Raw genomic sequence first — 23,319 nt, forward strand, 5'->3', positions numbered from 1 at the left:
GTTTAATGGGAAATAAATTTTGACATATAGTGTGAAAAAATAGATTATGGAAGACGGAGTGGGGGGTTAATATGGAAGAATAACAATGTGGATTTTGTAAGAAAATGATAAATAGTAGAAAAATAGAAATGTGTACATATGTGCATGTAAATATATACATTTTGTAAATAATGTTTTATGTCATGTTAAATAAAGGACCCCTACTCTTTTCGGTAGGTATCATGGGATCTTTTATATTCATCTGAGCTGCCATCAACTCAAGCAGATGGGGCTGCTTCAATTTAATATCACATCTGAAGAAGAGCTAACTCAGGAGTCCAGCACCCCCCATGTGTACTGCAGTGTCAGTAATCCATCTTCCTAGTGGGGGAATAGAACACACAACCTTCTATACAATATGCAAATGAGCTACATGTTGTGTCACTGACATTGCTATGTTTCAAGCTGTTATACAATTAATGATAGTAACAATTCTTTAATGTAACAGACTAAACTGTACTACACTATGCCTCACTTTACTATACTATACTATACTATACTATACTATACTATACTATACTATACTATACTATACTATACTGTATTATACTAATATTACAGTTATCACTTCCATTCCTAACTGGGACTTAAACCTATGCCTTTTAAGTTCAGAGTCAGTTATACTATGCATTATACCACACTGACATCAAATCGAGATGAGACTGACAGTCATTCATGATACTTAGTCAGTGCTTCAAAAAACTGTGAGCATAATTACTACTGCAAAGTTGTTAATGATTGCACATTAACTGTTTCTAGTATAATGCAGTGTCTCATTCGAGAATACCAAATGAACAGATTCAAATTTAAAATCATTTAAATTTACAGTGTAAGATGGTTCCTTATGCTGTGCACATACCTATGGCCACAGAGTCAACTCAGTTTATTCCTCATTATTAAGTGACACCATAAATGTATACAAGACAATCTGCTTAGTAAGGAAGGTATAGTGGTGTGCATTTAGTATAACAACTAAAAGAAAGGCTTCTTACATAGTATTAAACTGCATATCATGTGGTAAGAGAAAAGCAGTTATGAGGAGAGCTGTCTTTAACAACAGTTTTACCAGATAGGCTCAGTTATCAATATTCAAAGGAGGCAGTGCAGGGATAAAATAAGGTAAACAGGTGGTGGAGCAGTACTGGCACCTCATATCTGCTCAAAATTAAGAGGGGATTATGGTTTGGTGCAGAAGACCCCCTAGGTTTACAATAAATGTGAGACCCAACAAATGAGTTTCTTTAAGTACAGGAAATTAGCTGCAAGGAAGCTCCTGCACTACTGTCACAGTCTCCAGTGTTAAACACACAATATACACTTTTTGGCCGACTGGCCATATGACTTATGAGTTTATCATCAGTGCCTTCATGTACATTTATATTTCATTTGTGTGTATGACAAAAGTACTGAAGGCAGTACTTCCTACACAGCAGGAAGTCTGAAAAGTTTAATGTACATGTTATTTGTTAAATCTGCTTTCTTGGTCATTGTTATCAATTTGTGTGCTGCATGCTTGTAGAAGATGCAAAGGAATGTTTAAGATTTCAGTCATTGTAATTGAATTTTCTGCCCTTTCAGGAAAAGTGGATCAAATACTAATATGGGATGCTAGTAGCACCTAGAAAAAAAACACAGTAATACCTGCAGAGTTGCACACGTAATACTGAGTGGCAACAATATCAGCAAACTCAGGTAGTATGACCTCTCCCTCAGATAATTAATCGATGATGTGTAAGACTAAGTGAAAACAAATACAACAGTATGACTGCTTGTATCTCTGCACTATGTATAATCCATGCATTTCATAAATATATAGTACTGACTAGGCATTGAATTTGTTAGTCCATGTAACATGCACATTAGAACTGCGGCCAAATATATCCATGAATCCTTTATGCTCCTGTAACTTGTCTGTAAATCCTAAAAAATCATTCTGGGAGTTGCTTTGAGAAAATTGTAATGATGATGTTAACCTCAAGGAACACCCTCAGCACATTTTGTTTAACCTAACAAATGATGCAAATCACTGAAAAGGAAATAATTGGGGGCACCAGATCTAAACTTATTACAAATAACAGCATTTCACTGTAGATAATCTTATTAGCACAACAGGTAGTATACTTGATTTTGTTGCAGAAGGCTGCAAGTTCTTTACTCACAACAGGTAGACAGATTGCTTTTTTCACAACTGATATTGTGGTGGAGCATAAAAGGGTGCTGCACTCCTGATTGTGCCATCTTTCTGAATGAGATTCTAAATGGAGACTCCATTTGCATGAGTTGGTGGTAGCTCAGGAGGATGGAAAAGGTCCAGTTGCACTTATTAAAGAGTAGTGGTTGCTTCATTTACATTTTTCATTATATTACACATTATTTACACATTCATATTCGTAACATATATTTTGCCATTTATTTCCTTTTTTCTAAACCTTAACATATAGAGACAGATTCCATGAAGTTCATGAAAGCTATTTTCAGACAACACAGCACACTGAAGGAAGACTTCTGCGCACCTGCTGTAGACATGATTTCAGAAGACACTCTGAATTCAGTCCGAGTACTTAGCTATTCAGCATAGTATAATTACGGATTCCGACCATGCCTGTCCGATTCCAAAACACATTATGCACACACACAACACAACTTAAATGTGACAAACTGCCATGCCAACTTTGTTTCTGTAATCCTTGGCTTATGCTTTACAGATCCGAAGGAATGAAAGCTAATATTACAGAGTTTGCCAAATTCCATAGCAAAAGCACAAAAACGTACATACAAATGTAACCGCCTATTCATGAACTACAACAGGTTGCAGTGGTAGAAGCCATAAATGAGGCTTTGGCTGTGCACCCTAGAAGATAGCCATTGTCAGACCAGCAAATAATTGACAGCTACCACCTAGACAGACAACCTGTGCAGGCTGTCTGCAACATGTGAGACACACACGTCTGTGCAGACCATGCTAGAAAACCCCATCCCACTTGAAACCAAAGTGTGTCTCAGTCTGGGTGTACTTGCACCTGGAACATTCCAGAGACACAAGGGGGATGCTACTGGAATGTCACAGACAGCTGCCAGAAGTATCATGGCAAAATTCCTGGAAGTAATGTGCAGCAAGGTGGATGACTACATACACTTTCTATCCACTCTTATGCAACACAGAACTGTAATGCACCAGTTCTATAACATTGCAAACTTCCCATATGTTAATTGATGCAATAAATTGCACACATACTTAACACCAGTACATCCTGAAGTAGGTCAATACATATACAGGAAGGGCTAGTCATCGATCAATTGCCAGGTTGTGTGTGCACAGATGGCAACATAAATATCATGGCAACATACCCTGGATGTTTCCACAATGCTGCCATAATGAGGGAAAGTGGGCTGAAGGCTGCATTCCAGCAAGGTGAAATACCTGAGGGATCTTACCTGGCAAGTATAGGAGCACATCTAGGATGTAAGCCAAGGATACCTCCCACAACAATATCCATTTTGATTAAATGTGTTTTCATTCCTCACAACAGGTGACTGCAGTTATACACTTGAGCTGTGGCTAATGACCTGGTACAGAGAGCCATTCAACCCTGTACAGGAGGTTTACAACAGAACACATGCAACAACCACAAACACCATAGTTTGTGTGTTTAGTGTACTGAAAGCTATGTTTGGATCTCTGGACACATCTGGGAGTGCACTACAATACACATCTGAGAAGGACGCATAGATGATAACAGTATGTGCCATGCTAAACAACATGGCAGTCTTCCAGCTGCAGGTGTGAGTGAACTACCCTAAGACCACCAGATATCTGAAGAGGACATCCCACAGGTATCAGAGGATGAACAGGAGAGCATAGGGGCAGAAGACACAGGTGTAGCCAATGTAGGGTGTGACCACAGCCTCAGGTCCAGGCAACACAGCAGCATCTGACCCACAGCTTTGAGTCATGATAAATCACATGTACATGAGTACTGCTGTTCAAGTGTTGCCCCACCACATCAGCACAGATTGCATATAATGGCAGTTACCCACTAGATGTACACACTGTGCATCAAACATAACACCATCATCATAATATATTACAATATGAATATATGCAAATGTGTCACAACAGGGATCATCAAATCAGGGCACAACTGGCACAAGTATGCATACTCAGTTTGCTGCAACACTGTATGGAAATTCAAATGGGGATATTTCATGGTGAATCTTTGTCACAGTTGCTGTTTTGTCTTGTCCTTAACCCATTAAGCTGTCTACTTAACAGATTAGGTTATAGTTATATTTTGTCTCCCAGAAAACAGCAAAGTGTAAAGCCTTCTCATTTTCTTTTTGTGGATGATTTTAAATGGTATAGTTCATCAGGTGAAGACCTGAAAGCACAACTTCAAGTGGTCAAAACTTTCGCAGATGATATAAGAATGTAATTTGGTCCTGATAAATGTGCAAAAGCAACATTTAATGGAGGAAAGCTGCAGAATCAAGAAAATATCAGTCTGGGATAGGAATGTGATAAAAAGGAACTTGAGCAGGAGGAATTGTATAAATATCTGGGAATTGATGAAGGACTGATGATAAAACAAGAACAAGTACGAACAAAACTCAGTAAGCAATAATTTATAAGATAAAAATTAATACTGGAAACAGTCCTGACATTTAGTAGCAAAGTCCAAGCTATAAACCAATTTGCTGTTCCTGTTCTAACTTACAGTTTTGGGGTGAATGACTGGCCCTAAAAGGCATTGGATCAGTTAGATAGGAAAACAAGAAAAATGCTTCATGCTTATCAAATGATATAAAAAAGTCTGTGTATAACAAGATTATATATTCCTTGCTTTGAAGGAGGTATGCATCTCCTCAAAATTGATTACATGTGTAGATCTGCAGACATATAACTGCATACATATCTGCTGACCTCATCAGATCCAAACATTGTGAAAGTTCTCAAACATGAAGAGAACAAGTCTAAGATGACCTACTTGCTTAGTTTAGCAGAAGCATATCGGTATCAAATCGGAATGGAAACAAAACCAGAAGTAGACAAAAATCAGGCAATAAAGGAATGTGCCAAAAACAAAAGAAAGAAGATATAGAAGAATAAGATGAGAAGGCAAGAAACTTGGAAAAGGCATGAACATAGTTGCAGGAGCAGAAAACTCCTGGAACAGCTTCAATTGATCAGGATTTGATGCAGGAATGGTTAAGCAGAGGTGAATTTAAACCAAAAGTGAAAGGTTAATATGGCAGCCGAGGATAGTGACTATGCACATGTTGGTTTACAAAGTCCATTGAGCATGTGGGAAAAACAGACAAATGCAGGTTCTGTAAAAGAGAACTGGAAACAATCACACATCTTTTTGCTGGGTGAGTGACACTAATGGCAGAAGGCCTGTATACTGAAAGACATAATAATGTGCAAGCCTGCTGCATTGGAAATTGTGTAACCATTATAATACTGAAATAGCTGAGAAGCATTACAAATATAAGCCACAAAGTATTATATAAAATTATGTAGTTTATATCACATGCGATCACACATTAGGAACCAATTCAAAAAATAGATGTGAAAAAAACAGGTGTAGTCCATGAAAAGAAGGCAAAACTAGAATTGATCATTGAAATTGCTACACCCAGTGATTACAGTGTCTTACATACAAACACAAAGTTTGATCATCACAGACAAAAGTCATTGTTAATGTAGTTGTATTGTGTAGATAAGATGGGGTTGGGAGGGTGGCCTAATGGTTAAGGTGTTTGCCTTACAAACACAAGGTGCAGGGTTTGAGTCTCACAAGGGATAATTAGCTAGGCTTAAAATGGCTCGCAAGGGCAGTTAGCTTAGTACTAACCTATGAACCTAGATGCAAAAAAATGTAAATGTCAATAAGCACAGCGGCCTAAAACTATAAGCCATTATTAAGCTGTTTGCTATAGTCCAGGTCTTGATTCTATCTAAATGCCATGCCCCTTTAACAAATAATGAATGAAACAGTGCAGCTGGGCAAGCAGCTGGACCCCTCAGTTGTCTATATATATATTTCATTAAAGAGTAGGATGCTTGCATTCTACAGCAGCTGACAATGGTGGGTTTATATATTTCCTTAGTTTGTATTGGTATTTGTGGAATCATTTGATTGTCAGAACACTGTCCAGAACCTTAAATAAAAAGGCTTACTCTAGTTTTGTGAGAAACATTATTTTCTTATAACTCTTTGTGCAGCAGGAGAATGGTAACTATGAAATCAGTATTTAAATTATAGGTTATTAAGAGTCTTAGACATCATTGTTTCAGTCTGATGTGTAAAAGAAAAATTTTGATTAAGATATATCCCGTGGTATATAAGTCTATACTTGGATGATTTTCTCGCTCCATTTGTCAGTTAATTATATTTGTTTCTAAATAGTGTGTTATGCCAAAAATATATAGCATTAGATTACTATTAGTTTTTGGACATGGAACCAGTAAAAAGACTGAGTAAACTGAAGCTCTTAATTGATTTGCAGGATATTACTCTCTGATTCTTTTAGGTCATTACCATTTGATCCTGAAATAAGTAATTATTGTTTAATAAAATAAATAATTAATAAAATAAATGCATTCCTTGAATGAAAATAAGGAAGGTGTAACACATCTAGCGAGGATGTCTCTGTTAGAATACAGTGGGGTAGCTGTCTTTAGGGATCGCCATGATTTAAAACATTTCTTTTCATACTGCACAGCTGCAGCAGCTGTGCTTTTCAGCTGCACTGCTCTATGGCAAAGTGCTGCTGCAGTCATTTGGTTTTTGTGATGTAGCTCACAGGGAAATGTCTCACGAGCTTCATGTCGGGACCCACATTGGGGGGTCTGAAGAGTTTGGTCATTCATTTATGGGGTAATGATTTGGGTTGATACCTAAAATGCAACTGTTAGCATTGATTATCAGAGATTTAGTTAAATTAAGGCAGCACTTTCCAAAGATGGTGAAATTGTTGTCTGAGATCATACCTAGACTAGTGTGGAAGCAGGCTGCTAGCTTTATATTGTTAGAGAGGGATAGACATTTTATTAATCACAGAGTGTCAAGGGTATTAGGTGAGTTAGGCATTTTGGTGATTAAGCATTGACATTTCAACAATAGGGATCCACTTTGGTATAGGACTGATGGAATACATCTAAGTAACATATGTTTGGATTTGTGTGACCTTGACTTTACAGGATGTTATTAGTTATGACAGAGAAATGGGGAATAGCCTGGGTACAGGCTGTTGGGTGGAGAAGAGGGGTTTGGGTCAAGCCTCTCTTCTCTTCCCCCTTTCTTTCTTAGCTTGTGAGGTTAGCCGAAGTATACTATCTCAAAATTTGGGGATTAAGTTTAAGTGAGTGGAGGGTGTAACACTGCTTGTTTTCCTTTAAGGGTGAGCAGACAATGACATCCATATTGTTGCAATGTTTTGGTGTTTTAATAAATTTAATTAAATGCTCAATATTTACTGTGTTTGTAAAATATAAATGAATTTCAATTATTGGGTGGCCGCAGTGGTGCAGCGGTTAGTGTTGCCACCTCACAGCTAGAGGCTCTCCAGTTCGATCCTTGGCTGGGGTGCCTTCTGTGCAGAGTCTGCACGTCCTCCCTGTGGTCACGTGGATTTCCTCCTGGTGCTCTGGTTTCCTCCCACATCCCAAAGACATGCTGTAGGTGGATTGGATACTCTAAATTGGCCCTAGGTGAGAGTGTGTGCATGTGTGTGCCTTCAGTGGAAGGTTGGGCATCGGGCTGGCAACTCAACACTGTAAAACTCCACTGCCAATTATGAGCGGACAGGTGATCCGCTGTGGTGACCCCTAACCGGGAAAAGCCAAAAGAAGAAGAAATTAATTTCAATTATTAGTGCTGTAAAATACATACATGTTTTATAAATAAACTGGTCACAATGGCATGTGTAGTGCAGTTTTTATCTCAAAGTGCTTAGGCAAACCATGCTGGGCCTTTGTCATGATTGATTTCAGTTCTATGAATGTTAAAATGTGATTGTAACTTAGTTTTTCTAATATTTTACTTACATGTGAGAGTTTTGTTAAAAGGGATCGAAGTTAAATATTTTGGGAGTAAAGCTGATTATTCAAGTTTTCCAGTCCTATAAAATGAAGCATGTTTTAAAAATAGGATCACAGAATAAAAGACAATGGCTTGGCAATACATGAAGAGGATGTTTGAAGGTGTGTGTGTGTGTGTGTGTGTGTGTGTGTGTGTGTGTGTGTGTGTGTGTGTGTGTGTGTGTGTGTGTGTGTGTGTGTGTGTGTGTGTGTGTGTGTGTGTGTGTGTGTAAGGAGTTGCTTTGTGTGTGTGTGTGTGTGTGTGTGTGTGTGTATAAGGAGTTGCTTTGTGTGTGTGTGTGTGTGTGTGTGTGTGTGTGTGTGTGTGTGTGTGTGTGTGTGTGTGTGTGTTTGTGCATGTGTGTGTGTGTGTGTGTGCATGTGTATGTGTAAGGAGTTGCTTTCTTAATCTGAGGGTAAATATTGTACTGAGGCCAACTTTTGTAGCTATACAGATAAATTGAAAGTATTGCTTAATAGACTGGTCCAGAAATGTTTTGTTTGAGGATTTAAAATTCAAGATTTAGGCATTTTGTTGCACCACTAAATACTAAATTTATATGTGGTAAATGCCTGTGGTAATTGTTTGTGGAAAACATAACATCATCACAAGAATAATATTACATTTGTGATTCAGCATTTAAATAATCAGAACTATGTTCACATTTTATTATACCGTTTCAATAGGTCATTTACAATTATGTTTATAAACATAAAATGGCTTCTTTATTCTTGATAGAATCATTTAAATGTGTATCCAAGTGCTCGGCTTTTCACAAATCCATTTCATAGATTCTCCACATCGCACATAATAAGTAGAAGACGAGATGACAGCACAATTTCCACCATGTACATTATATGGTTTGCTTCTATGAATTGAAAAATAAATATTAAAGGATTAATACATTAAGAAATTAAGGTGGGATGCAGAATGCAACTGATACCAAGACAACATTAATTATAGACAGAATCACTACATACTTATTTTACTTTATTTTATCTTTAACGAGGAAGTACATTTGGCAGAAATGGTTCCATTTTGTGATACCACCGAAGATTACCTAAATAAATGCTTGTTCAGAGTCACATACTTCAAAATGAAAGAATTCAGTGAAAAGATTTACTGAAACTGAGTGAACTCATGCTGCACAATCTTTGTTTTTTCTCTAAAACTATAAGGCTTTATTTTATATTTTAGCAATTACCTGTTATAACTGCCTACAATGTTTTATTAATTGAAACTGATTCCTTCTTGATGCAGGACAACACTTCTTTTTGTTTAATTTAGTAATTCCCAAAAATGTTTATTGGTCAGGCTAATACCATGCTAGGTATTTCTGTTATAGTATGACCATGTTATAATGTTTTGACAGACCAAGAGATACTATTTACATTATAAATCATTCTACCCATCTACATGTGAAAACGTAGTCTATTTTTTAAGAACATTTATTCATGCCACTGATAAGAAGTATCTATGAGTTTCTACTACAACTTCTCATAACAAGGATTGCTTATAGCTCTGATGCTTCACCAGACAGGATATTTGTCATATGTGTTATATATTCTAAGGCAATTAAACTGGATGATGCAGTTCTTAATGGTTCTAACCCCAGATCCAGGATTCATGCCAGACCTCCTTGTGCTGTCTAAGGGGAACCCTGTAATGGTCTCTTTCAGTCTCTTATTTCTTTCAGTTTTCCAGTTTATTTCAAAGTAGAAAAGACATGCTGCTTGGTTTGATCGGCTACAATAATTGAACATGTTCCATGGGCTTGTAGTGTAACTGTTGGCTCGGGGTTATAAATGAGTTATAAAAGTACATACTTTATATCTGTGAAATAAATATGGAGCTCAAAGATATACCAGGCCATTCAACAATGTTAATTCTAAATTTACAAAGGTGCATTTGCAATCACCACAATCTATTCCAGAGTTTATCAGCTGACAACATGCAAAACAAATACCATATATATATATATATATATATATATATATATATATTTTTTTTTTTTTTATTTTATTTGAACGTATACAAGTGTAGTCACAGTTTGACTAGTTGAGGGACTGACATGCAAATGATGATCTATTGTAAATCATGACTTTGAATGTATTTATATCAAAATCAGTTTCTTTTAGCAAGTCTCTGTGTTACAGAGTAAAAATTGTTTTCTAATCTTTTTATTGATATGATGTTTTTAAATAAATGCCATATTTTATTGATCACTGTTTATACATGATGATTCATGTCCACTACAGTTTTAATACACACTCATTATTACTGAAGCTATTTCTTGTTTGGTGGTCAAGATGGTGACTTGAGTCCAGCAGATTGTAGCTGCCCTTTACTATTAGATATTTTGGCAGGATTATTTTATAAAATTTGATATATTCAGTGCTAGAAATGAGGGAATATTTATTTTGTCTGAGGATCAAATTATAGTAGTCAAAAATGAATCATTCAAAAATCGTTCTGGACTATTTATCAGCAGTCCACTTGAAGGATGTTGGTTTCTAAAGCTACTGGACAAGAGAGTATCTCTATAAAGAAGAATTTCTAGAAGATTTTGTCAACCAAGCAAGAATTATCCTTAACAATTGTAAACAATGGATATAAAGGTAGACTATATATATATATATATATATATATATATATATATATATATATATATATATATAAGAAAATCAAAACAGCTTGAACTTCTAAAAAACATGATCCAATAGCAAAATACACAGGTAAGCCTTATTTGCTTTTAAATGCTTAATCATATGTAGGCGATATGCCTACATACAATTCATCAATTTCTCTCTCACTCTTTCCCAATATTAACTCAGTATTACAAAGTTTGTTTACAGATAGAAGTATGAATGATAGATAAATATAAATAGTTGTATTACAAAGTTTGCTTACAGATAGAAGTACGAATGATAGATAAATATAAAGAGTTGTCATTTAACAGTATATTTTCCTGCTAGATAGAAAATCCTTATTTGAATTTTTAATGTGTTACCAGAATAGTCTTTTGTTTGTTTTAACTGTCATCCTGGGATGTACAAAATGTGGCTATTAGCATATTAGGATGACCAGAGGTATTGTCAGATTTTTGCTGTTTCCAATGGCAGCAATCTTAATATTGTTTTCTTCAGGTTACTTGTTTGGGGTCTGTTTAATTAAAGAAGAATATATCTGCTTTAAGTATTCAGATATATTATAGATGTTATATGACTGAAATCTTTCATAGTGAACATTATAGAATATGGAACTTATGAAGTATTAAGAAAGCTAGCGACATGAATTTTAGGGAAATTTTGAAGTCTGGAAGTTAGTGCAGTAGACTGAAGCTATGAGTTATTCACAAGCTGTTTCTTATGGTCCACAGTTTGATGACCTCAGGCTTCATGTTGTTACTATTCAACTCTGAGTAGATTACTTAACTAAACATGCTTTGCTTTTTTGGGGGGGAACTTGAAAAGTGTTTTGAATAGTCTCCTTGACTGCATACTTGGTAACTACAAATTAATCTAAAGATTAAACATACATATAAATGGATACAAACTACTATATGATAATAAGGGAGAAAACAATTATAACAAAGCTTCTCTTTAATATTTGCCCGTGTAATGTTTTTAGTACAAAGTGCAGAGTTTGAATCTCACAAGGGATAATAGACTAGGCTTAAAATGGCTCACAAGGGCAGTTAGCTTAGTACTAATCTATGAACATATGAACCTATACATATTAGTCAAACTAAGAATTTATATGCTTTAAGCATTCAGATGGGGTTACTAATAGATTGTATAAGTATCTTGAACAGCATACAAATGGGAGTGCATGATAGCTCCAGATGTCAGAGAGGGTGGCATATGACTTTGCTCATGGAACCTGAAGGTTGATAATGTGAGTGTTGGGGAGTTTGAAGTCTGATAGTTGATGCAGTGGGTTGAAGCAGAGCTGCCGATGATCTGTTTCTTATTAATAGGTTCATAGGTTCATAGAAGGTTACTAGGTAAACAGTTCTACAGCCCTTACAAACCTAGCCATATTAATCCCGAATTGCCTCAGTTATTGGTAGTTAGGTGAGTGATGTTTGAGGAGGTAAGGGTCTATGGTAGTTAATACTGACTTCCTCTGTCCAGGAGGGACATGGGTGCTGACCCAGGAGTAAATTTGCTGTCACCCATCCATTGATCTAGGTTGCGTTTGAGGAGGTTTAGGGAGCATCTCTGTTTCACATGAATTGGAAGTTTATTCCAGAGAAGTGGCAGTATCTGGGAGATGTATCTGTCTCTACAGCATCACCTGTTCATGTAAGAGGCTAGGTTAAGATCCCTGGTAGGTTAAGATTCCTGGAGTGAGTGACCCTCATGCAGTTTGATTTACAAATGTGTAGCATTTCCATCAAGGCTGGGTTAGAGACTGCCCCTTTAAGCCAGGCACAGGTCACTCCTTAACAACCTGTAGGAGATAAAATACAGTGGCAGGACTTTCAGTATTTCTGCATAAAACTTGTTTTGTGTACCCTTAATTTATTGGTGAGAAACCTCTGTGGTCTATACAATTGTTGCAGGTGTCTAGTGAGGTACATGCAAAAGGGACCATTGTACTCAGTTATTGGTCTGATGAGGGTAGAGTATAATGGAATTATAATATTATTAGATCTAGATGTGATGTCCTTAATTATAAGATGTGGCATATAATAGGGTTTCCTTACTACTGTGGATGTGTGATGGTCAAAGTTCAAATTGCTATCAACCTGAGTACCCAGAACAGGTACCTCAGGGTCTATTCTTAGGGAGGTGCTGTATATAGTGTAATTAACAGGAATATCAGCTTTCCCAAAGGGATTAATAATACATTCCATTTAACTTTAATCCATGACTTTGGCAGCAATCATTCATCTGTGTTAACCCTGCCCGCAGTATATTAACATTATTTTGGGACTCAATGATTGCTCACAGTTTGCAATTGTCAGCGAACTTGGTCAGCCACAAGCTGTCCAAGTTTGCCTGGACTTTTGAGAAATAAATTCTGAACAGAAAGGAGCCCAACACAGAACTCTGTGGTACTGCACTGGTGACTGGTCTATTGCTAGCGAGAAGTTGCCCACTTTTACAGTATGTTTCCTGTTGGTGAGCCAGTTGGCTACCCATCTGATAATGTAGAGGTTAGTTCCCAACTGGAAGAGTTTCTCTTGAATTCCTGAGCGGTATGTGCCGTCTTTCCCTCATCCAGGGTCTTGGTGACTTTCTTGAAGAAGTCAACCCTGTTTAACAGGCATGATCTATCTTTAACAAATCTGAACTGGGTTGGGTCCAGAGTTTAGAGATTACCTATGTCCTTATTAATTAGGTCCATAATGATTCTTTCTATGACTTTGCAGATGAGGCTAGTCAAGCTTATGGGTCTTTAATTCCCAGGGTCGGTGAGGGTCCCCCTTTGTGCAGAGGGATTACTTATTGTAGTTTTACATTTCACAGGAACATAGCCAGACCGCAGGCTCTGGTTAAACAGGGATCAAAATGGGTCTGATAGCTTATGTTTTAAGTTGTTTAAAAGGCAACCTGAGATGTTGTCTGGTCCCACTGATGCTGTGTTTTGGCCTTGGAGAATGCCAAGATGACCTGCTGTTTTGAGATAAAAGGCTAAGGAATGGTGGCAGGTAGACTTTGGGGGATGAGTGGTTGGTACAGGAGAGTGAATTTGCTCCAAATCTGTCAGCTAGCAGGTTGGCTATCACATCCAGTTGAGTATGGGTGGTGTCATCCACAACCAGTTCAGCACAGGGCTGAGTATTCCTTATTAGATTTTGGGTGTAGTTAAATAATGCCTTGATGTTTATCCTTAGCTAGGGAGGCTTTGTATACTTGATAATTAGCTTTGGAGGATTTAACAAGATCTCTGATTTGTTTGTTTAAGATAGAGAGGGATTTCTTCCTCTGTTGAACCAGTTCCCTCTAGTTCTTGGACATTAGTTTCTTTCTGTTGTTGTAGGGACTGTTTATACTAGGGGTCGACCAGGGTGGCTTCTGTATTTGGCAAGACCTGGCTTTAATCTGGCCAGGTACAGTCAATTCCATGCAACTGTTTAAGTTGTTGTACAGTGCATTTGTGCATACCTCTGCATAGCAGTCTGTGTTATCTGCATTTGAGGGGCTTTGAAATTTCATATACCATCACTTAGTAGAGAGTAATCTGCTTTTGAAAAATTCTTAAGCGTTTTTGACCTTGTTGGGGTATCTGGTCTTATAATTTCATCAAATGAGACTGATTTATGGTCCCATCTTACCAGGGAGGAGATCACATATGGGGATGCAATGCTGTCCCATATTAGTGAGTTACTATGTCAAGGACATTTGAGCCTCTTGTGAGTGTGCTGACTAGCTGTCCCAAAGTATTTGCATTGACAAAGTCCAAGAACCTCTGAGCTAGCATGCATGTGGTCATGTATGTTTTACAGTTGATGGTAGGTAATTAAAATCACCCATGAGTAAGGTGTTGGGCTATATGGCAAATAACTCAAGTAAGTCCAGGTATGCGGTATGCTTTTCCTGTTTCATGGTGGAAGACCTATAGCTAGCTATCATGTGGTAGGGGGTTTTTCCTGTAGTTAAATGGACATAGAGTAGCTCAAGAAAGTCATAATGTTTGACTAGTGTAGAGGTTGACTTATCCTTAAAGAAGATGGATACACCTCCTTCTTTGGTTCTTTCATTCTCAGTTTGTGGTCTGAATGTATGGAAGGCATTGTAGCCCTGCACAGCTGGGGTGCTTTCTGTGCCTTTGAACTATGACTCAGTGACTGGACAGATGTCAGCATCTTCCAAGGTAAGGAGTGTTTCCAGGGAGTGCAGTTTCTTGTTTAGACTCCAGGCATTAAGCAGCAGTACCTTGAGTTTATGTAGAGAAGATTTTGTTATGTTGGGAGTTTGGTTATTTTGACTCTGCCTAAAAAAGGCACAATGAGGTGGCTAATGCCTTTGCCAATTTTCAAAAGCCTAGAGGAGATAGGTGCAGACCACCTCTGGTAAAGCAGTGTGCCTGTCAGCCATGTCTTTCCAGGCTGACTGATAGTGAATTCCCTTGGACTGGCACCAGAAGCTAAGCCAATTGTTTAAGTCAAGTATATTTTGTTTGTATTGTGGCATCATCCTTGGGGAAGGTAGAATGCTGCTTAAGGCTAGACTTATACCTGCCTGTGACATATAATCTGAGAACTCAGTCATGTATCTCTTCATATATTCCAGTGAGGTACGTCTAAAATCATTCACCCCACATGGACTATGATGGAGTCATACCATACCATATTACAAGCTGAGATAAGTATGTTATAAGATAGTACTGCATTTTATTTTTTCTGTCTTATTGTTTCATTGAATGTGTTAAAAATAGTACTGCATTTATCTGCTTATTTATTTGTTCACTGAAAATTGTGAACTCTCTCTCTCTCTGTCTGCAGTTAGTTTTCCCCACCCATCCTCCCTGTTCTTGTTGTGGTATTAATCTTGGTTGCTTTGGAATTGACCACCCCTCCTAGGCCCATCTCATTTACTCACTCAACCGAGTACAGTGAGATCATATTTTGATTTCAGACACTCCTACCATTTCCATCTGTTCAGCCCTATCCCAGCTCTATCCTAGTCTAGTCTCATTAGCTTATCATGCCTAATACAGAGAGAACATTTGAGTAGGCATACCCACTTAGGCCCTGAACTTGTCTGATTGAAGACTGCTGGAACAGGGATTAGTTCTGCGTTTTTATTACTGGTTAATTGGGTAATTTGTTTAAATCAGTTTGCTTGTTTTCTCTTGCTATATATAAAAAATGTGCACTTTATCTGCTTTTACTGTATTTGTTTTTCTTCCTACTTTATTACCTTATTTTGCATTTGCCTCTTCTTAAAAGTACTCAATTGTGTTTATTCTGCTGCATTTATTAATGCATGGTAGTAGCCTGATTAAATTGTAACTGTTATTCTAAGTCTTTTTTTACATTAAGAAGGTTTGTGGTCTGCATTGTTGTGGCAGGACAGGTAGCTTACATCCTTCTAAGTTGGGAATTGCAGATTGAAGGCTCAGTGTGTTATTCTAAAAGTGTATTAGTTCTAGTTTAAGCACTTGTTCTCCAGGCCAGTTATTTTACATTAAAAAGGTTTGTGGTCTGCACTCTTATGGGAGGAGAGGCTAGTTTCTGCCCTTATGAGCTGGGAATTTCTGGTTAAAGGCTTACTGTGCCTGCTTATTTGAACTGTGTTTCTGATGTTGGTGTATCTTGCCTGCTGTACCATAGACTAGATTCAGGCCTGCTGAATCTAGCTTTGTTTGTATAACTTGAGCACTAATCCAGGCCATCTTTTTTTTGAGAAGGTTCCCCTGCACCCTAGTGGCAGGAGTGTGCGGTTAGAACTTGTCAGATTTAAGACTGCTGGAACAGGGCTCAGTCTTGAGTTGTTTTACTGGTTAATTGGGTAATTTGTTTAAATCAGTTTGCTCGTTTTCTATTGTTATAAAAAAAATTGCACTTTATTCATCTGCTTTTACTGTAATTGTTTCTTCCCACTTTATTACCTTATTTTGCTTGTGATTCTTCTTAAAAGTACTCAATTGCATTATTCTGCTGCAGTTATTACTGCTTGGTAGTAGCCTGATTAAATTGTAAATGTTATTCTAAGCCTTTTGGTTTAAGCACTTGGGCTTCAGACCAGTTGTTTTACATTAAGAATGTTTGTGGACTGCATTGTGGCAGGACAGGTAGCTTACATCCTTCTAAGTTGGGAATTGCTGATTGAAGGCTCAGTATCTGTTATTCTAAAAGTGCATTAGTTCTGGTTTAAGCACTTGGGCTTCTGGACAATTATTTTATATTAAGAAGGTTTGTGGTCTGCACTCTTGTGGGATGAGAGGCTAGATTCTGCCCTTCTGAGCTGGGAATTTCTGGTTAAAGGCATGTTGTGCCTGCTTATTTGATCTGTTTCTTTCTGAAATTTGTGCACCTTGTTTGCTGTAGCCCAGAAGTTAGTAGTTTATTGGACATTTTGGGCTAATTTCTATCTCTTTCATTTCCATGCTATAAAAACTACATTTGCGTGGTTTTGCGGGCCAGGCAGGACCAGTTAGCTAGGGTTAAACTATTCCCGGTTCCACAAAGTCTTCTCTTCAATTTTTCCCTTGGAACTAGAAAAACTTTCAACTTAAGCACTAACTATTCATTTCACACCCCAGCACTTGCTCAAAACTCATAGCAAGCACTAATTAACCCTAGAACTACATCCCCTATACTGTCCAGAAGGACAAGGCTCTCTATTCGTCCCTACCAGCCAATGAGTCAAACAGCTCACTTTACCTATTCAGGCATGTCCAAAGGGCAGTTTCAAGTGTACTCTCCAGTCCAACTGGTGAATCTGGGCATTTTGAGACAATGTTACAACTGCCTCATGTACACAGGCAACTATCTCCTCCTACCACCAAACACTAATACATGCGAGAGATGCAATTATACAGCCAAACTGGAGGCAAAGCTCTCTCAACCCAAGACAGGAACTGACAGTCAAAAGGAGAAGGAAAATACATGCAACACACCACCAGTCTCACAGAGACCTACTAAACCAACACCGGCAAATAACACACATAAATACACAAAAACATACTCAGAGGCTCTAAATAAAAATCTGCAAAAGCAACAGAGACCTCAAAAGCAGACAACCAAGCAACCTGCACACCCCATCACAAACCATGAAACACATACTTCATATAATCAGTGTGCCATGCAATCACAGCCCTTAAGGCAAAATAACATACCCAACATACTAGTAATAGGTGACTCTATAGTCAGGCACACTGGCATCCCACTCACTAGGCTGAATAAGGAGAAGGTTACTGTTAGCTGCCTATCGGGTGCCAGGATCGGACACATAACACAAGCACTCAGGTCGCTCCAGAACAAGTACAAATACGACTCTGTCATTGTCCATGTTGGTGTGAATGACCTGAGACGTACCTCCCTGGACTATATGAAAAGAGACATGGAAGAGCTCTCTGATCACGTAGCCCAGGCCGGTATGACCCTGACCCTTAGTAGCATCCTGCCCTCACCAAGAACGATGCCACAGTATAAAGAAAAAAAATTTCAACAATTGGCAAAGTTTCTGGTGTCATTCAAAGGAGATCCAGTATCTGTCCACCTGGGATGACATGCTCAACAAGCCACGTTGTTTTGCAAGAGATGGCTTCCACCTGTCACCTTTAGGCTTTCGAATACTGTCCAAGGCTTTTGCTGCCCCCATAGTGCCTTTTTTAGGCAAGGCTCAAAAGACAAACCCACCACCATAAATAGCACAAGTAACCAAAAACTGAGGGTAATGCTACTCAACGCCAGAAGTCTAAACCTCAAAATGCATGCACTCGAGGCACTCCTCAGTATGGAGAACATCGATATCTGTGCAGTAACAGAAACCTGGTTTAAGGTTCCAGAGAGCACCCCAGCACTACCAGGCTATAACTCATACCATACATTTCGGCCACAGAACCCGGACCTAAACACAAAAGGTGGGGGTGTATCCATATTCATCAAGGATACCCACAACTCCAGGCTAGTAGCACAGCACAATGACTCAGAGATCATCCATGTGCAACTAACAATGGGCAAAACTGCAATTCAAATTGTAGCTTGCTACAGATCGCCCACCATGACCCAGGACCCCCATTCCACATTTCTGGAGACACTAGAAAATATGAAGGTCCTACCAAATGCCCTAATATTGGGTGATTTCTATTACCCAAACATTAACTGGGAGAACTACTCAAGTACTAACTCTCTTGCCCAGCGCTTCCTAGAATTTATAAACTCGAATGCCCTGGATCAACTGGTCAACACCCCCACCAGAGGTGACAACATATTGCACCTGGTCATCACCAACATGTGCAACTGGTGTTATACATCGGAGGTCAACCCCTTGCTGGTTAGATCAGACCATAGACTAATCACTCTGAATATCCACATGCCGCCCCCACCCCTAATCAAGGAAACCACCATGAAAAACTTTTCAAAAGCAAACTTCACATTACTTAAGACCGAGGTGGAAGGGTTCACAGCCCCCATGCTAAAGGACAACACAGTCCAAACTGCTGAATCCCTTACAAAGGCACGCTATGTTGGACATGCTCCACTTAAAGAAATCCCAATCCCTCTGAGCTACACGGTCTAGGGAACTAAACCTTGTCACCACAATAAACAGAACATGCTGGAGGGATAGATTCCTGTCCCAGAAACTTTCCATACTCTGGAAAAAACTACCTATCTATATCAAACAAAGCTCCTCATTAGCACGCTTCAAGAAAAAGTTTGATGACTGGATGAGAAATAGGAAATTCACCCTGGGGATCACCTCTGTGGCTCTGCTCGACAGTGGCACAGGAAAATAATTTTCTTGGGTGGCAAAAGCCAAGGTACCTTTTTGGCTAGGCTTGTATAGGCCCGAGGGCCAATAGCCTTATACCTACTTATGAACCTATGAGCACCTGCAAGAATGCATGGATCATGCTATCCCAAGCAAAACCAAGACTCACTCCTCCAAGAAAAGGAAACCAGTCTGGTGGACCACTGCTATAAATAAGCTATAGAACAGAAGGAGGAAACTAGTACAGAAAAGAGTAAAATCCCAAGAAGGAAAGACATCCCTGATCAGTATCAGCAAGAATCCCTCATAAAATCATCCATGGCTAGCTTTGAAAGAAAAATTGCCAAGGACGCCAAAGATAAACACAAAGCTTTCTTTAGCTATGTCAGGAATCTAAGTGGAAACTCTCAGATGTGCTCTGAGTTAGTGCAGAATGGCACAAAATACACTGAACCGACTGATATTGCCAACATTCTGGCAGACAGGTTTAGTGCAAATTTCACCCCCCTCTCACCCCCTAAAGGGCCCATAACCATACCAGAAGAATGTAGAGCCCCAGCAATCACTGGCACACAGATTAAAAGAGCTCTATCCAAAGCCAAAAGCACAGCTTCAATGGAACTGAACGGTGTCCCAGGCTGTGTCTTACACGAGCTCCAAAATGAACTAACCCCACACCTAAACACACTGTTCAAACTCAGCTTCTCTACAGGCTATGTACCCATAGACTGGTGCACAGCAACAATTATCCCACTCCACAAAGGTGGTGCCACAACGGACCCTGGGGAACTATCGCCCTATAAGCCTGACGAGCCTGATCTGCAAGGCTATGGAGCACATCATTATGGAACTCATTAACAGAGACATTGAGAACCTCCAAACACTGGATACTACCCAGTTTGGCTTTGTTAAGGGCAGATCATGCCTCCTAATCCTGGTGGACTTCTTTGAGACAGTTACTAAGGGTTTAGACAAGGGAAATGAGGTCCACACAGCCTACCTAGACCTCACAAAGGCTTTCTACACCATTCCCCATTCTGGCATTATAGACAAGCTCACCAGCCTGAACATAAACCTCTACGTTATGAGATGGGTTGCCAATTGGCTCATGGCTAGAACCCACACGGTGAGAGTTGCAGGCTCTAGGTCCAACTATAAACCGGTTACAAGTGGCGTCCCACAGGGCTCCATCCTGGGACCCCTCCTGTTCAGTATATACTTCTCAGAGGTACAGGCAAGCACAGGAGGACTATGGCTGACCAAGTTTGCAGATGACTGCAAACTGGGGGCCATAATTGACTCTCCAGCTGATACAGACATCTTCCAGATGGGTCTCACTGAGACGGACACCTGGTGTCAAAATCATGGCCTGAAGCTAAATGCCAAAAAGTGCATAGTCATCCCCTTTGGAAAAAACAAAGTACCCACAAACTACCACATATGTGGTAGTCCCCTAAATACAGAAAATACAATAAGGGATCTGGGGACCCATGTAGATAGTAATCCCTCCTTTGATAATCATATTGCCAAGGTGGTTAGAAAATCCTTCTATGTGGCCCACCTAATCACTAAAGGGTTCACATCTAGAACAAAAGAGGTTATTGTGCCCCTCTACTCATCAGTCATCAGACCCATCATAGAGTACAATGCCCCATTTGGGATGTATCTTATAAGACACCTGCAACAGCTGGAAAGACCACAGAAGTACCTCAACAAGAGGATTATTGGCCTCAAACAGATGCCCTATGCAGCCTGACTGAAGAAACTCCAGCTGTACTCGGTTGCATACCGCTTACTCAGACGTGATCTCTGCCTGACATACATGGCCATGTCAAACCCAAAATTGATGGACATGCTCCACCTTAAAAAAAAAAACAAATCCCCAAGAGCCAAACGCTCTAGGGATCTAAACCTCACCACAATGATAAATAGGACATGCTGGAGGAATAGATTCCTGTCCCAGAGACTCCCCATGCTTTGGAACAGGATTCCAATCTACATTAGGCAGAGCCCCTCACTAACACTCTTCATGAGAAACCTTGACGAGAGGATGGGAAACAGAAAATTTACCCCGGGAAAATTGCACTGCAGTGGCTCTGCTGGACAGAGGCACAGGGAGCTAATGGCTCTGCTGGACAGAGGCACAGGGAACTAATCTAAGGGGGTGACAAAAGCCAACACATTCTGGCTAGGCTTATAGATGACCTCGAACAGATAGCCTAGTACTTACCTATGAACCTAAGATGTTCAGAGAAAAATGGATCTTCTGGGCTTTTGCATCTGTACAGGGCCCTGCTAACTACCTCTGTGCAAAGAGCACCACTGCACAAGCACAAGGCTTAAATACAAGCAAAGAAAAACAAGTTTTAAGCTATCTACCAATCAGAAAAGCACACAATAAGCCTTCCACCAGAAATCCCCAACTCTGACAAGTTAGATCAGCACACTTCTGTCACAGCTGGTGCAGAAAAACACATTCTTAATGTAGACTAGTTGGTATGGAACCCAAGTGTAACAAGACCACACAAACTGCCTACAACAGTCCTATAACTAACAGATATAATGTAATGGAGTGTAATTAACTACTTAAAGCAGCACAGATGGTACAGTTTTTTTATAAAACTGCTAAAGTACAGTGACAGTGACAGTGTATAAGTGTATAAAAAATACTTAGAGCCCTTTTGTGTGCTTCCCACCTCAGATATACCAGGTAAACACCTACTTCCATTAGATGAATAATCCCAGTCCTCCTAATATAAAAGCACAGTAAAAGAGTTTCCAGAGTGAAATGCTACCACAACAAACTTAAAAGATATGAAATGCTACCACAAACAAATGGAAAGTGTACTTTAAACAGGTTATAAAAGTGTGATTATTCAATAAAAGTACTTTGCTTTGTATATCTGAGCCAAGAGCCACTCAATTGTATAAAATTTATAAAGGCAGTAAAAACTAGATATGCTGATTAATATGCCGTCCAGCCAATAAAATTACATGCAGAAATATCAAGTGTTTCTCCAACCTAAAGAGACCAGGCTACCTCCCAGTGCACTAGATAGAAGATCCACTGAACTCTTGATGTAAAAACACGTGCTTGCTAGAGTGAAAAAATATACTACTTTATCCAACAGCTAGCTAGATAATCAATTCAGAGCAAGTAAATCAGTAGAACAGACAATGATGAGGAATGATTATCCAGGAAGTACATCCTATACCAGCTCCTTCCACCCAGGAACCAAGAAGTTAAGGAATACCTAGCTTACTGCTCTGTAACTAGTTCACCAAAAATGTATCTCATTTAAACCAACTCACAAGCCCCTATCATCCAGGAACTACATCCTATACCAACTCCTTCAACCTAGGAACCAAGAATTTATGGAATACCTAACTTACTGCTCTGTAACTATTTCACCAAAAATACATGTAAGCTAGTGTTCCTTGATCTGTTTTACTTGTTTCATGTTCTATGTTATTACCTGTAAAAATTGTATTCCATCTGCCATCAGTTAAGAGTTTCCTGGTAGCGTACACACTTGCAGGGACCCTATACCCCCTCTGCTCCCTATGTCTACCACCTGTATTATACCACTAGGTGGCAGCAGACATCCATTCCTCCCCATATCTCCACTCACCCTTCCTAACCGTCACATACCCCTATATATCCCCTGCTCCTATTCAGTCTAGTGGAAACCAGATAGTATCTCTCCCTTATACCACTGCTGTATCCAGTAGCTTCGACATAGCTTCTTACAGGCTGTAACAGACCACAAAGCCATATTAATTTAGTCGTAAATTAATCTTCA

General features: G+C 39.0%; 1 long non-coding RNA gene across 1 annotated transcript in view; it reads right to left on the reverse strand.

Annotated features, from left to right (window-relative positions):
• Window positions 1-8,761: 8,761 nt before the first annotated feature.
• LOC122807987 overlaps window positions 8,762-23,319 on the reverse strand; it is a 71,351-nt gene continuing 56,793 nt past the window's right edge. Inside the window, exon 2 of the long non-coding RNA XR_006365751.1 lies at window positions 8,762-8,991. This is a non-coding gene — a long non-coding RNA (uncharacterized LOC122807987). The remainder of the gene's footprint in view (window positions 8,992-23,319) is intronic.

Source organism: Protopterus annectens, chromosome 8.part0, assembly GCF_019279795.1.
Source record: "Protopterus annectens isolate FY-2018-M chromosome 8.part0, PAN1.0, whole genome shotgun sequence".
NCBI classification, from domain to species: Eukaryota; Metazoa; Chordata; order Ceratodontiformes; family Protopteridae; genus Protopterus; species Protopterus annectens.